This window comes from Rhinopithecus roxellana, chromosome 5 (genome assembly GCF_007565055.1).
Source record: "Rhinopithecus roxellana isolate Shanxi Qingling chromosome 5, ASM756505v1, whole genome shotgun sequence".
Lineage (NCBI taxonomy): Eukaryota > Metazoa > Chordata > Mammalia > Primates > Cercopithecidae > Rhinopithecus > Rhinopithecus roxellana.
This window is the reverse complement of record NC_044553.1, coordinates 55,122,349-55,135,763: the sequence shown is the minus strand read 5'-3', so window position 1 is coordinate 55,135,763 and position 13,415 is coordinate 55,122,349. Positions and strand designations below refer to the sequence as shown.

The following is a 13,415-nucleotide window of genomic DNA, read 5'->3' as shown; positions in this document are numbered from 1 at the left end:
ATCAATATTTTAAAACTCTCCTAGGAAGCTGTAACACTGTAAGATAAAACTCTATGAGGGCAGAGATTGTTATCTGCTTTGTTCACTGCTATATCTTTAGAGCCTAAAACCATGTTTAACGCAGGTTAGAGTCTCAATAACTGTTAATTAATCAACACAAGTGATTAAGTTTAAGGTAGAATTTAAGAAGTGCCACCAATTTTCAGAATGAGGACTGTTTATTTTCAGAGTCTGCAAATAGTAGAGGTGAGTATTCCTGGCTTAGGAAGACAGGGATCTCTAAAATAAATCCTGAAGAATAAAGAGGAAATGATTCATTAAGATATGATAAGAAACAAAACAGTACATGTAGAAGCCAACAATGTAATCTAAGTTCCTAGCATTAAAGAGTACATCGTGTGTACAAAGAAGAGCAAGCAATGCAGGAAACTGGAACCTGAAAGAGAGAAGGGAAAAATAACACTGGAAGGGCAGATATGGTTAAGATCACTGTAAGGTAAATATAGAGCCCTGAATGGCAAGCCAGAGGATGTGAATTTTATTCTCTCAGTGTGTAGAAGCTGCTTTGTTTCTGAGCATGAATGTGAAAATCATATCCAATTCATAGAAAAATTAATCTAGCAGCACTCCAGATTGATAAGGACAGAGATGGAGGCAGAAAGTACAATAGGAATGCATTTCATACCATTAATGGATGATCTAAAAACAAAACCTAATAGGAGGGGATAGTTCCTTCCTATTGGATCCATCTGATGTTAAAGAGTGTGAGTTTTTATAGCTTACTTCAAATGAAAAAAAGATTAAAGGAAAAATGCTGTAAAACCAAGGATTGTGGTTTTCGTAGATCATCTGTGAAAAACTGATTCTTTCTTATTCTTAAAGGCCTTTAGGCACCAACCGTAGAATAATAAAACAAAGACTAAAAATAGCTTTTAGTATAGAAGATAAGAACATAGAGAAAGAAAAAGCCCGATGGCAATAGACTTCAATAATATGAGAAAGGTGTGTTTGGCAGAAAGAGCAAAAAAATTCAAGTAGGAGATGAGAATGCACAGTGTGATGTGATATCTTCAAGTGGATTCTGAAAGAAACAGTCCAGGCTAAACAGTGCATAATCCATTAGGATGCCTATATTATACAAAGAGAGAGTTTAAGAAAAAGGTAAAGTTCAGTTATAGGAATTTGTAATAAGGGCAGTACAGCTTTAACAATTGATTATATAAATCTCAAGCAAATAAGAGGATTCATCTTTCATCTTTCTGCAATTCCCAAGAAGAAACCAAAGGAGCCAAAACATTGAGGTCACAAGAGCAAAAATAAAATACTGATATAAAATGGCTACATCTAGATAGAAAACTATTACCAAAACAAGTGAAGTGGGATTAGAGGGCAAAACTAAACTCTCCAACTTGGATTTGACTCCCATTTCCTGTGATTTTGCTACTTTAATCTTGACAATGATCTGTCTTCTAGTTGAAATGCTATTTTGGCATTATTTTTATGAGACAGCAAGCTCCCCTGCATGAGTCTACTTTCCGTAGTTTTGAAGTATAAGTACTACAATAGGAGTGTAACATCTGACTTAAATACTAAATAATTCTGAACATAATTTTATCTCATACTATTCACTTTTGTTTGAAATTTCAAATGTATATGTTATTATTTTCTAAAAATCATTTCTATTGTGTAAAGGAGAAATGTCTGAATCTGACTATGTTCCAGCAAATAATATTTTTAACTTTTGTTTCAAACTTTATCCCCAGGCTCCTTCGACTTCACTAGCTGCAAAGAATGAATTGTGTATAAGCAAAAATGAAAAAAGCTGCAGTGTCCACGGGGCTTGGACTTAAACATATTCGAGTTCTAGATTTTGTCAGATCCATAAACAATTTTTTTAAAGCAGTCATAATAAAATATCAGCTGCTGGTAACTTCTTCGAGTTTTATCATCTTCAGGAGTTGCCTCAATTCAGTTTGGCTCATTCTTGGAAGCCTCATCAGAATTCTCCACAAGATCTGAAACTTCATCATTATTATCCTCTCCAGTAGCAAGTGGTGCTTTTCCTCCCACAGGTTGTTTGGGCAGATCTTCAGGCAGTCTCCCTTACCTAGTCAGTCTGTGTGTACCAAGCTGGTTTAAGATGCTGGGTACCATTTCTGTCAGCTGTTTTGTCTCAGCAAGGCCTGTAATGGTGAAAGCCTTCCCTGCCAGAGATGGCCAAACCTTAGGGTTGTTAAAGTGGATCACTGTTACTTGGTTTATAAACATATTCACCTTTTCAATACCAGAGATATTGTTTATCCCTAACTTCTTTAAGGAGAACTAAAGTTTTTTCTTATCATCTGTTGTTCTGTTCTATGAACAATCTTCTTTCTGCGAGCAGTTCCTTTACACACTTATGCATGCAGTTTGGCGAGTTTTTCTTGGTTCATGATTGCATCTTTCATCTTGTTAGAGCTGACAAGGGTCTAGTTGGGGAATTAGGATGATGCTCCGGGAGTCTGGTGGACCCGCTGAAAGTAGACACATGCATATGGGGATGCAAGAGGGCAACTAGAGGGTACCAAATATTTTTTAAACTAAATTGATTTTCAGGTAACATTGTACATACGTGGTTTATATGCTATATCCTGAGGACTCTCAGGATATAAACACCTCCTATTAGGTCCCACCTCCCAACACCATTGCATAGGGGATTAAGTTTCAACATTAGTTTCAAAGGGTACAAAAACACTCAACCCATAGCAGCCATATACTACGATGTTCTGAGAATTGTTCCTATTTACTTTTCATGAACCATGCTGCTATGGTTGAAGGGCATTAAGGAAAGTCACCATTGTTTAACCACAAAATAAGAGCAGAACATGAGAACCAGCCTCAGACAAGTGAGCTCTGGCTTTTACCTGGAGACTGAGCAGAACACATGACTGAAGCTGTAAGAAACCCGGTCAGGAGAGACATGTTGTCCAGGGAGAAGAACTGGGAAGAAAAGGATACCTGAAAGCCTGAGTATTTACCAAAAAAGAAATTGAGTTAACCTGAAAGTAGTGGCATTTTAAGCAAGTAAATAATTTGAATATGTGTGTTGAATTCTTTTGCATACACTGACACATCTTGCCCCATGCTGGAATAAATGAACTAATCCATAGCATTGGATTGTCAAGACAAACTCACACCATTCAGATATCACACCCAGTAGCATGCTTTAGTAAATAAGTTTAAGTATATGTAAAATCAGCAGTTCCAAGATGGCCAAATAGGAACAGCTCCAGGCTACAGCTTCCAGCATGAGGGACACAGAAGACAGGTGATTTCTGCATTTCCACCTGAAGTACCAGATTCATCTCTCTGGGGCATGTCAGATAGTGGGTGCAGGACAGTGGGTACAGTGTACTGAGCAAGAGCTGAAGCAGAGCAAGGCATCACCTCACCTGGGAAGCACAAGGGGTCAGGGAATTCCCTTTCCTAGCCAAGGGAAACTGTGACACACAGCACCTGGAAAATCAGGTCACTCCCACCCTAATACTGCGCTTTTCCAAGGGTCTTAGCAAATGGCACACCAGGAGATTATATCCCGCACCTGGCTCGGAAGTTCCCACACCCATGGTGCCTCCTTCATTGCTAGCATGGCTGTCTGAGATCTAACTGTAAGGTGGCAGTGAGGCTCAGGGAGGGGTGCCCACCATTGCTGAGGCTTAAGTAGGTAAACAAAGCAGCTGGGAAGCTCAAACTGGGTGGAGCCCACCACAGCTCAAGGAGGCTGGCCTGCCTCCGTAGACTCCACCTCCGGGGATAAGGCATAGCAGAACAAAAGGCAGCAAAAACCTCTGCAGATTTAAATGTCCCTGTCTGGCAGCATTCAAGAGAGTAGTGGTTCTCCCAGAATGGAGTTTGAGATCTGAGACCAGACAGACTGCCTCCTCAAGTGGGTCCCTGATCCCTGAGTAGCCTAACCAGGAGGCACCCCCCAGTAGGGGCAGACTGACACCTCACATGGCCGGGTACCTCTCTGAGATGAAGCTTCCAGAGGAATGATCAGGCAGCAACATTTGCTGTTCAGCAATATTCACTCTTCTGCAGCCTCCGCTGATGATACCCAGGCAAACAGGGTCTGGAGTGGACCACCAGCAATCTCCAACAGAGCTGCAGCTGAGGGTCCTTACTGTTAGAAGGAAAAGTAACAAACAGAAAGGACATCCACACCAAAACCCCATCTGTATGTCACCATCATCAAAGACCAAAGGTAGATAAAAGCACAAAGATGGGAAAAAAAAGAGCAGAAAAGCTGAAAATTCTAAAAATTAGAGTGCCTCTCCCCCTCCAAAGGAATGCAGCTCCTCGCCAGCAATGGAACAAAGCTGGATGGTGAATGACTTTGAAGAGTTGAGAGAAGAAGGCTTCAGACAATCAAACTTCTCCAAGCTAAAGGAGGAAGTTCAAACCCATCACAAAGAAGCTAAAAACCTTGAAAAAAGATTAGACAAATGGCTAACTAGAATAACCAATGTAGAGAAGTCCTTAAATGACCTGATAGAGCTGAAAAACACGGCACAAGAACTACTTGACAAATGCACAAGCTTCAGTAACCGATTCAATCAACTGGAAGAAAGGGTATCGGTGATTGAAGATCAAATGAATGAAATGAAGTGAGAAGAAAAGTTTAGAGAAAAAGAGTAAAAAGAAATGAACAAAGCCTCCAAGAAATATGGGACTATGTGAAAAGACCAAATCTACCTCTGATTGGTGTACCTTAAAGTGACGGGGAGAATGGAAACAAGTTGGAAAACACTCTGCAGGATATTATCCAGGAGAACTTCCACAAACTAGCAAGGCAGGCCAACATTCAAATTCAGGAAATACAGAGAACGCCACAAAGATACTCCTCAAGAAGAGCAACTCCAAGACACGTAATTGTCAGATTCACCAAAGTTGAAATGAAGCAAAAAATGTTAAGGGCAGCCAGAGAGAAAGGCCAGGTTACCCACAAAGGGAAGCCCATCATACTAACAGCAGATATCTTGGCAGAAACTCTCCAAGCCAGAAGAGAGTGGGGGCCACGATTCAACATTCTTAAAGAAAAGAATTTTCAACCCAGAATTTCATATCCAGCCAAACTAAGTTTCATAAGTGAAGGAGAAATAAAATCCTTTACAGACAACCAAATGCTGAGAGATTTTATCACCACCAGGCCTGCCCTACAAGAGCTCCTGAAGGAAGCACTAAACATGGAAAGGAACAACTGGTACCAGCCACTTCAAAAACATGCCAAAATGAAAAGACAATTGATGCTAGGAAGAAACTGCATCAACTAACGAGCAAAATAACCAACTAACATCATAATGAGAGGATCAAATTCACACATAACAATATTAACCTTAAATATAAATGGCCTAAGTGCGCCAATTAAAAAAAAACACAGATTGGCAAATTGGATAAAGAGTCAAGACCCATCAGTGTGCTGTGTTCAGGAGACCCATCTCACATGCAGAGACACATGTAGGCTCAAAATAAAGGGATGGAGGAAGATCTACCAAGCAAATGGAAAAAAAAAAAAAGGCAAGGGTTGCAATCCTAGTCTCTGATAAAACAGACTTTAAACCAACAAAGATCAAAAGAGACAAAACAGGCCATTACATAATGGTGAAGGGATCAATTCAACAGGAAGAGGTAACTATCCTAAATATATATGCACCCAATACAGGAGCACCCAGATTCATAAAGTAGTCCTTAGAGACTTACAAAGAGACTTAGAATCCCAAGCAATAATAATGTTTGGGAGATTTTAACACCCCACTATCAACATTAGACAGATCAACGAGACAGAAAGTTAACAAGGATATACAGGAATTGAACTCAGCTCTGCACCAAGAGGACCTAATAGACATCTACAGAACTTGCCACCTCAAATCCACAGAATATACATTCTTCTCAGCACCACATCACACCTATTCCAAAATTGACCACAAAGTTGGAAGTAAAGCACTCCTCAGCAAATGGAAAAGAACAGAAATTATAACAAACTGTCTCTCAGACCACAGTGTAATCAAACTAGAATTCAGACTTGAGAAAGTCACTCAAAACCACTCAACTGCATGGAAACTGAAAAACCTGAATGACTACTGGTACATAACGAAATGAAGACAGCAATAAAGATGTTCTTTGAAACCAATGAGAACAAAGATACAGCATACCAGAATCTCTGGGACACATTTAAAGCAGTGTGTAGAGGGCAATCTATAGCACTAAATGCCCACAAGAGAAAGCTGGAAAGATCTAAAATTGACACCCTAACATCACAATTAAAAGAACTAGAGAAGCAAGAGCAAATACATTCAAAAGCTAGCAGAAGGCAAGAAATAACTAAGATGAGAGCAGAACTGAAGGTGATAGAGACCCAAAAAATCCCTTCAAAAAATCAATGAATCCAGGAACTGGTTTTTTGAAAAGATCAACAAAATGGATAGACCACTAGCAAGACTAATAAAGAAGAAAAGAAAGAAGAATCAAATAGATGCAATAAAAAATGACAAAGGGGATATCACCACCAACCCTACAGAAAAAAAAACTACCATCAAAGAATACTATAAACACCTCTATGCAAATAAACTAGAAAAACTGGAAGAAATGGATAAATTCCTGGACACATACACTCTCCCAAGACTAAACCAGGAAGAAGTTGAATCCCTGAATAAACCAATAACAGGGTTTGAAATTGAAGCAATAATTAATAGCCTACCAACCAAAAAAAGTCCAGGACCAGATGGATTCACAGCCAGATTCTACCAGAGGTACAAGGAGGAGCTGGTGCCATTCCTTCTGAAACTATTCCAATCAATAGAAAAAGAGGGAATCCTCCCTAACTCATTTTATAAGGCCAACATCATCCTGATACCAAAGCCTGGCAGAGACACAACAAAAAAAGAGAATTTTAGACCAATATCCCTGATAAACATCGATGCAAAAATACTGAATAAAATACTGGCAAACCAAATCCAGGAACACATCAAAAAGCTTATCCACAATGATCAAGTGGGCTTCATCCCTGGAAAACCATATGATTACCTCAATAGATGCAGAAAAGGTCTTTGACAAAATTCAACAGCCCTTCATGTTAAAAACTCTCAATAACTTCAGTATTGATGGAATGTATGTGAAAATAATAATAGCTATTTATGATAAACCCACAGCCAATATCATACTGAATGGGCAAAAACTGGAAGCATTCCCTTTGAAAACTGGCACAAGACAGGGATGCCCTCTCTCACCACTCCTAATCAACATAGTGTTGGAAGTCCTGGCCAGAGCAATCAGGCAGGAGAAAGAAATAAACGGTATTCAATTAAGAAAAGAGGAAGTCAAATTGTCCCTGTTTGCAGATGACATGATTGTATATTTAGAAAACCCCATCATCTCAGCCCAAAATCTCCTTAAGCTGATAAGCAAATTCAGCAAAGTCTCAGGATACAAAATCCATGTGCAAAAATCACAAGCATTCCTATACACCCATAACAGATAAACGGAGAGCCAAATCATGAGTGAACTCCCATTCACAATTGCTTCAAAGAGAATAAAATACCTAGGAATCCAACTTACAAGGCATGTGAAGGATCTCTTCAAGGAACACTACACCACTGCTCAATGAAATAAAAGAGGACACAAACAAATGGAAGAACATTCCATGCTCATGGATAGGAAGAATCAATATAGCAAAAATGGCCAAAGTAATTTATAGATTCAATGCCACCCCCATTAAGCTACCAATGACTTTCTTCACAGAATTAGAAAAAACTACTTTAAAGTTCATATGGAACCAAAAAAGAGCCCACATTGCCAAGACAATCCTAAGCCAAAAGAAGAAACCTGGAGGCATCATGCTACCTGACTTCAAACTATACTACAAGGCTACAGTAACCAAAACAGCATGGTACTGTACCAAAAGAGAGATATAGACCAGTGGAACAGAACAGAGCCCTCAGAAATAATACCACACATCTACAACCATCTGATCTATGACAAACCTGACAAAAACAAGAAATGGGGAAAGGATTCCCTATTTAATAAATGGTGCTGGGAAAACTGGCTAGCCATATGTAGAAAGCTGAAACTGGATCCCTTCCTTATACCTTATATGAAAATTAATTCAAGATGGATTAGAGATTTAAATGTTAGATCTAAAACCGTAAAAGCCCTAGAAAACCTAGGCAATACCATTCAGGACATAGGCATGGGCAAGGACTTTATGGTTAAAACACCAAAAGCAATGGCAACAAAAGCCAAAATTGACAAATGGGATCTAATTAAGCTAAAGAGCTTCTGCACAGCAAAAGAAACTACCATCAGAGTGAACAGGCACCCTACAGAATGGGAGAAAATTTTTGCAATCTACTCATCTGACAAAGGGCTAATATCCAGAACCTATAAAGAACTCAAACAAATTTACAAGAAAAAAACAAACAACCCCAGCAAAAAGTGGGCAATGGATATGAACAGACACTTCTCAAAAGCAGACATTTATGCAGCCAACAGACACATGAAAAAATGCTCATCATCATTCGCCATCAGAGAAATGTAAATCAAAACCACAATGAGATACCATCTCACACCATTTACATTGGTGATCACTAAAAAGTCAGGAAACAACAGGTGCTGGAGAGGATATGGAGAAATAGGAAAACTTTCACACTGTTGGTGGGACTGTAAACTAGTTCAACCATTGTGGAAGACAGTGTGGTGATTCCTCAAGGATCTAGAACTAGAAATACCATTTGACCCAACCATCCCATTACTGGGTATATACCCAAAGGATTATAAATCATGCTGCTATAAAGACACATGCACATGCATGTTTATTGCGGCACTATTCACAATAGCATACACTTGGAACCAACCCAAATATCCATCAGTGACGGGCTGGATTAAGAAAATGTGGCACATATACACCATGGAATACTATGCAGCCATAAAAAAGGATGAGTTCATGTCCTTTGTAGGTACATGGATGCAGATGGAAACCATAATTCTCGGCAAACTGTGGCAAGAACAGAAAACCAAACACCACATGTTCTCACTTATAGGTGGGAACTGAACAATGAGAACACTTGGACACAGGAAGGGGAACATCACACACCAGGGTCTGTCATGAGGTGGAGGCAGTGGGAAGGGACAGCATTAGGAGATATACCTAATATAAATGACGAGTTAATGGGTGCAACACACCAACGTGGCACATGTATACATACACAACAAACCTGCACGTTGTGCACATGTACCCTAGAACTTAAAGTATAATAAATAAATAAATAAATAAATAAATAAATAAATAAATAAATAAATAAATAAATAAAAGTATACGTAAAATCAAGAGGTTCAAGCAAAGCAAATGGAAGTCTAAATAATCAAACGCAACTCCCCAGGTTCTTCCTTCTCTTCTAGAAAGTGAACCACCAGCTCAGAATACATGAGATTCAGACAGTTCCTGACATAGCAAAAGTGTTTATGTCATAAAATATATCCAGTTTTTCACTCCAGAGTGTCGAAGAGTCTTTGTGCTATTATCCAGGAAGCCATGCCTTAGATCCTGGGTTCTACTTACTGTAATCTTTAACCAAGAACATCCTGTTAAGGGGATTTAAGACATAAAAAATGCATTTGTATATTTATTCACAGGTCCAATTGAGATTAGGTTTCTTTTTCTTTTTTTTTTCAAATATTTTCTTCGTTGCACCTGTGCAAAATAGATTGCAGGCCAGCTGCTCTCTCTCCCATGCTGTAAGTAGAATTGTTGTAGAAGACTTTAAAAAAAATTAATTCCTGCACTAACCCAGATTTGATTCCCCTTTCATGTGATTTTGCTGGTTTAATCTTGACAACGATCTGCCCTCTAATGTAAATGATATTTTGGCATTATTTCATGAGACAGCAAGCTCCCCTACAGTAGTCTATCTTTCATAAAAATTCTGGATTTTTTTATGTTGATTTGAATATATATTTTGGAAATCTTAATAATGTTCCCACATGTAAGAAAAAGATTTAAACTGACATCAAGAGACAAAGAGCATATTTAAACGGAGAGAAATTCAGTAACTAATTGTTTAAGTTAAAACCATTTTTAAATATGCTATATTAAGGATAGAAAAGTCACCCAAACATGTACTATGAACATTTTAATGCAAGGTAGAAATTGAATGGATTCTACTTTCTACATACACAGGATGCATTTACATTAAGACTATGATGATTTTAAAAGACCTCTATGCTTAGAGTTGTTAAATTAAGTAAGGAGCAGTCATAAACAAGAAAACTGATGTGTCATCCAAGAAACAGATGCTAAAATTAAACTTTAAAGTAATTAAAATCTCTTGTTAAATTTTAATAAAAGCATTACATTTTTCCTGCAACATTTGGAATGGGAATTATTAATTCTTGCTTTGAAACAGTTTATCTTTTCTTTAATAGTATTCCTTATATAATTCTTCATTGCAAATGTTAAAGAAAATGTCGGTACTGCCTATTTGACTATTTTTATGTTTCAAAAGAATCTCTTGGGATTGCACTTTTTTGAAATACATTTGAACTTTTTTGAAATATATTTGAAAATATATTGTATTTTACCTGAATGCTTGGATTCTAATGTGAAATTATATGATTCAGGGATTTTCTTCAAAATGATCTGGGATGATAACATAACTCCAACAGGATTTGAAATAAGTTGATAATTATTAATGTGATTTATAGGTGCTTGAGGTTTATTATATCATTCCTCTACTTGAGAAATTTATGCTTGAACATTTTTATAAAAGGTTTTAAAAGTGAAAAGTGGGCCATGATTCCTGTTAGGTATTCTCTTGGTACCTTAGTACCTTCATTCTAAGAAATACCTTCACCATTTATTGCCAAGAATTTTCTTTTTCAGTTCTGATTTAACACTATAAGTTAAAAATATTTGATGAGCTGTTTATCTTGTTGTTTATGAGATTTGGCTTTTTACCCATCACTCTGAGTCTCTCAATGCTGTTTACAAAAAAGTAATTTCCTGAACACTTCAAGAAAGAGCTTTGGACATTTCAATTTTGTTGTTACTCTTCTAGAAAAAGGAAAGAGACTTAAAAACTTGCTCAAAGTCACAAAGCAATTGCTGTAAAAATCAGCCCGGGAAACCAAAACTTCATGGTCCTGGAAATGAGTTCTAATCATTGAAGGTTGCCTTGATTGAGACTAAATTTGAACTGTTACTTTGATTGAGACAGAATTAGATTATAGACAGGCCCATGCTTTCCCATGCTAGAATTCTCTTCTCTGAGATCTTTGGTATTTATGCACTAATTCAAATGAATCACCTCCAAATTTAAATTGAAAACATGTTTGGCAAGAACTACAGCTTTATGGATCCATGCAGAAACTTTCTGGGAGTATTCTCTCTCAATCATAGTCCTATGACTCATATCGGTCATCATGAGTAATGCCTGTCAAAGTCATCACCATAGACCCTATCTGAAAAATCAATGCTATGCACCCTAGTGTGGTAAGTTGCAGTGGTTAATGAGATTGATGTTGTCATATCCATGAGAACAGTTAAGTTCTTACAATTATTTTTAGACCTAATAGGGAGAGTATTTCCTATTCTGGTAGCCATAATTATTCTCTAATGAATAAATGACAAAACACTGAGCCCATATATTAAGCTTTGACTGAAATACATATTTTTCAGGGCTGATTTCAAGGTAATTTTATTAAAACACATTTCCCAGGGGAACAGAATGTCAATGTACTGCCCTGAAAAAGAGGTTGAGATATTAAATGTGTTTACATTTCACTACTTGCCCTTGATTAACAAAACGTTGTACAGAATATTTTGATTTAAAGTTCATAGTTCATCCAAGGTTCATAAACATCATGAAATTATTTCATACCTCACTCTGAAAAAGTAAAATGAAATGGTAATTGTCATTCCTATTTAAACAATGTGTTAGTTTTTATGCTGTGTAACAAATTATCACAAACTTAAAGGCTTATAACAGTACACATTTATTAGTTCACAGTTCTCTAAGTTAGAGGTCCTGCTCAGCATGGCTGGGTTCTCTGCTCAGAATATCACAAGGCTGAAATCAAGGTATCAGCCAGACTGAGTTCTTGTTTGAGGATCTGGGAAAAATCTCATTTCATGGTCATTCTTTATATAGACAAAATTCACCTCCTTGCTGTTGTAAGAGTCAGGACCCATTTTTATTTCTTGCTATCAGCTAGGACCATTCTCAGCTCCCTGAACCTGCCGACATTCCTTGCCACATAACCTCTTTCACCTCCAAGTCAGCAGCTATCGGTCAAATCCTTTCACGCTTTGTATCTCTAATTTCATCTTCTGTGACTAGCCAAAGAAGAGGCTCTGCTTTTAAAGGGATCAATTGATTAAATCTGACCCACATGAGTAATCTCCCCATTTTAGGGTCAACTGATTTGGGACTTTAACTGCATCTGCAAAGTTTCTTTGCGACAGTACTTAGATTACTATTTGAGTAACTGGGACAAGGTGTATATGCACCAGGGGCATTCTTAAACTCCTGCATGTCACAAATTGTGTTATATAAAAATGAAATGTTAATATATCTTCTGCATTCTGGTATTTATACCAAATTATCCATATGACAGTTCCTTATATACCTTAATAACTTATTAATATATACACTTCTATCAAGTATTAGAGATTGGAATTTTGTTTGGTTTGGTTTGGTTTTTATTTATTCTGGTTGTTTTTAAATTGCTTATTTTTAGTTGGAGATAAATATATGTATGTACGTATGTGTGTGTGTGTGTGTGTATATATATCTTCAGTTGGAGATACATTAAAACCGTTATATACAACAGTTTTCACCTTTGTAATATAGACCCAGATTTCGCAATTCATTGTTTTGCCACTGAACCAATACAGTTAGGCTAAAGCATGCACTCTTATTTGCTAGCTCAGTGGCCTTCTAAGCAATTTTGCAGATACTCAATACGATTGCTTATGACAAATGGTACTGTATATAGATTTAGAACAGCACAAATCTAATTGATTACTAAAAATAGAGTCTACAACTATACTAGTCTACTAAGTACTATCTGTAAATGAAGACTGTGATAATGGTCCTCCAGATCTCTGTGATATTAATACTTTGTTTATTACAAGAATTTCTAGTTTACTCCTAAAATGAAAATAAATCTGATTGTTTTATTATTATCCTTCTCCTTTCTAATTATAGGAAGAATTTTTTTCTGAAAAAGTATTATGTAAACTCAAGGTCTATCATGACTCAAAGTTCCTTTGATTTATCAAAGTGGCTCAAAAATAATCATATTTTAAAACTTCCATTTTTATTGTGTTTGTATTTATTAGTGGCAGACATAGTTACACATGTAATAATATCTAAGAGGAAATA

General features: G+C 37.1%; 1 pseudogene; it reads right to left on the bottom strand.

Annotated features, from left to right (window-relative positions):
• Positions 1-1,968: 1,968 nt before the first annotated feature.
• Positions 1,969-2,447, bottom strand: LOC104671237 (annotated as a pseudogene).
• Between the last annotated feature and the right edge of the window lie 10,968 nt (positions 2,448-13,415).